Source organism: Chinchilla lanigera, unplaced genomic scaffold, assembly GCF_000276665.1.
Source record: "Chinchilla lanigera isolate Chin_1 unplaced genomic scaffold, ChiLan1.0 scaffold00050, whole genome shotgun sequence".
In the NCBI taxonomy this organism is placed as follows: Eukaryota; Metazoa; Chordata; class Mammalia; order Rodentia; family Chinchillidae; genus Chinchilla; species Chinchilla lanigera.
Genome location: NW_004955451.1, coordinates 68,409 through 71,967, shown reverse-complemented (window position 1 = coordinate 71,967; position 3,559 = coordinate 68,409).

Genomic DNA, 3,559 nt, shown 5'->3' with positions numbered 1-3,559 from the left:
CAAATCCAAAGACCCAATCCAGAAATGGGCATCTGAGATGAATACACACTTCTCAAAGAAATACAAATGGCAAATAAATACACGAGAAAATGTTCAACATCATTAGTCATTCAAGAAATGCAATTCAAACAACAGTGAAATTTCATCTCACCCCAGTAAGAATGGCTATCATTAAGAAATCAACCAATAACAAATATTGGCAAGGCTGTGGAGAAATAGGAGCTCTTCTCCACTGTTGGTAGGAATGCAGACTGGTGAAACCACTGTGGAAATCAGTTTGGAGATTCCTCAGCAAACTATCTCTAGAGGTCCCATTCAACCCAGCTATTCCCTTTCTGGGTATTTTCCCAGAAGATCTGTAAATATCATATCAAAGCAGTATATGTGCCCCTATGTTTATAGCAGCACTATTTGTAATAGCTAAATCATGAAAGCAGCCCAAATGTCCATCCACTGAGGAATGGATAAAAAAGTTGTGCTATTTTTATATAATGGAATAGTTTTTCACATGAAGGAGAAGCAAAGATTTGCAGTTTGTGCTGAGGAGTGGAAGAGAGAGAGAAGTGATTGAATAAGAGGAGATTTTTGTCTTCCTGAGGGCTCAGGTAGTCTGAGAGTGAAGAGAAGCTTCAGATGATCCAGGTTTCTCTCTGTGGATTAGGGATTAGTCTGTTTATTCAGAATCACTCTGGGTTACACTATCATACATATATATATGTGGTACAGACATTTTTTTCTTTTAAGAATGGATTTCTGTCATTTAATTTCCTCCTAAAGATATTGAGAGTATAAATGAAGTCATGATTTCCAACAGTACTTTCTTCTTTTTGATGAAGAAGAAACTGTAGTTCATAGAACTAAAAGAAATATTTTTTACAAGTTTAAACTCTGATTTCTGAAGCAATGACTATAAAGTCCTGAATAATTTATTTACTCAGGAGAAAAACACTGGTGAATGACTCCTATGTGCAGTGTAAGAAAAAACAACACACACACAAACACACACAGATGAATTAGCCATGAATGGTGAATTAAATAGATAAGATTTGGCTCTTTCCAGAAAAATGGTAAACTGAACAGCTGTGGTGCCTTGGAGATTAACAGTAACAAGCCCTTTATGGAGGGCTGGTGCTCAGTGGTGGGAACGAGACAAATTGGAGCTCACCCAGAATTCAAGCATAACTCATCTTTCCAAGAATAGTCTGATATTTCCCCACATATTTTGAGCTTCTGTGTATTTTGATGGTCCTTTCGCAGAGTGTAAATTTGTCTTATTTTCACCTTCATTAACATAGGTACATTTTCAAAAATGTTATGAGCTGTAAACTATGAAATATGCATACTCCATACTCACAGGTATTTATATACAAACAGACAGACAAACACACTCACAGAAAAACAAGCCAAGGAAACATAAATACTAACATCCATCATAGTTGTCCACTTGCTATGCACCAAATGAAATTGTGTACCCCTTAAAAACACATTAGAATTTGACTTCCAACTTTAGAAGAGGTCAAGCCACAGTAGGTAGAACACACAGAATCTACTTCTTACTTGTGTATGAACTCAGTGTATGTTCAAGGCAACAGAGCAATTGTCCTTCATGAATTAATTCATAGCCTGAGACTAGACCATGTTGTCATTCACACAGAGATTTCAAAGAGACCTCGGTTTATGGACATCCCAGTCAGTGGAAAGGGAATGTGTGTGGAGAGATGCAGAGGTTTGTATGGCTATAGCAGTGGCACATGACTCTTGTACTCATTTTCCCTGTAGGAAATGTAATCACCTGAGCAGGGCTAACTACAGGGCAACTCAGTAAGTACATTATGGGAGTCTAAGTAGGGAGGTGAAAGCAAGCAGTCGCCGCACCAGTGACACGCTGTGCAAATGTGATGATCTGCAGTGTATCGACAAGATAGACGTCTCTCTACATTTAAAATCTTTTACTAACAGGAACCATACAATGTACCAAGAAGGATGGAGGTGATACATGTTCACAGAAAATGTCAAAGAACAGACTGAAGTTATTTGCTGAAGAATAGAGAAATACACATTAACACCAAACTGGAACCATATCTCTTCATCATTGTTTACTTTTGCAGAAGAGGTGAATATGAGAGATGGTCTTCAGGGCGAAGATGAGATGCTGGCTGTAGCTCAGTACTACAGAGTGGGAGCTATTTCTTACACAAGCTCAGAGCACCTCTCCTGTGAAGACAACATTCTCGGTGCAGCTACGGAGGGACTGTTGGATAGGGTCTGAGGGTGAGCTGGGTTTAGCATATCCCAGATTTGAGTTGAGTGCTTCTGACCATCAGGTGATACAAGCTATTTAGTCAGAAAGAAACAGAAAATAATCAGAAGTGGACATAACGAATACCAAGGGGAAATCACATAAGAAGTGTGCAGTAAACCCAAGGTCACTGGAGGATGAATTCTGCTCAGGAAATGGTGCGAGAGTGACCGAGTGCATGAAAGATGATCAGAGACACATACAAACTGTGTCATTATGATTGGGACAGAGCATTTTAGACTCATATGAAAGTGTGAAGACATTAGCAGTATAAAAGAAGCCCAAGATCATAGGATCCTCAAATACCTGGCTTTGAGATACATTATAGATACACGCAATCCAAGAGCGCACTGCATCCTTGCATTTCCATACGCAGTGTTCCCGCACGTGTCCCTTCTCAGACCCATCTGCACTGTCTAATACCATCTCCTTTCCTTCTAATCTTCCCCAGCATATGGATTCTGTATCCTCAGTTTTTGTCTCTATTATGCAAACAGTAATAATTACTCTGATTTCTAGATGATTCTACATTCATTTTTAAACTTTGCATAAATCAAAGGATAAAATATATATCTTATGTTTATGACATTTTACTCAAACTTATATTCATGAATGTTATGTGTGTAGCATATGTATGTAGTTTTTATAATCTCATTATTGCTTGTATTCCTTTACTTGCAGAAAAATAATTTATTGACTGATTATAATTTGCCTGACCATTAGGGCTGCTTTTTATAGAGAGAGTAAGGGGATTTTGTCAACATATATATTTATATTTTGGTATATTAAGACATTATTGTTGGGTAAAATTCTAAGATTTTTTATGATTCCAAGTCAGCTAATTCAGAACTCAGTCCTTCATTTTATTTTCTAATGCAAACACATTAATACCTGTTTGTCTTGTATATTCTTCTCAGAACCGTCATTTAATATATATCATCTGATATTCCTGACTTTTCAAACCTCATGAGTTCCTTTTCTTACATTTTGATCTTTGTATACTCATGATTCTTAATTACTTCCTTAGATTTCACATAAACTAATTGCTCTTATTTCATAGAGAATATTTTCACCAATTACACTGCATCTATAAACAACAGCAAGCAATATACTAGCACATATACACACAAACCCAAATGCTTAATCAGAGAGCATTCAATCAACACAGAGATGTGTCCTACTAACACAGACACACCCCACAGTGTCATTCCATTTATTTATTTATTGGTACTAGAAATCAAACTCAGAACCTCATTCTTG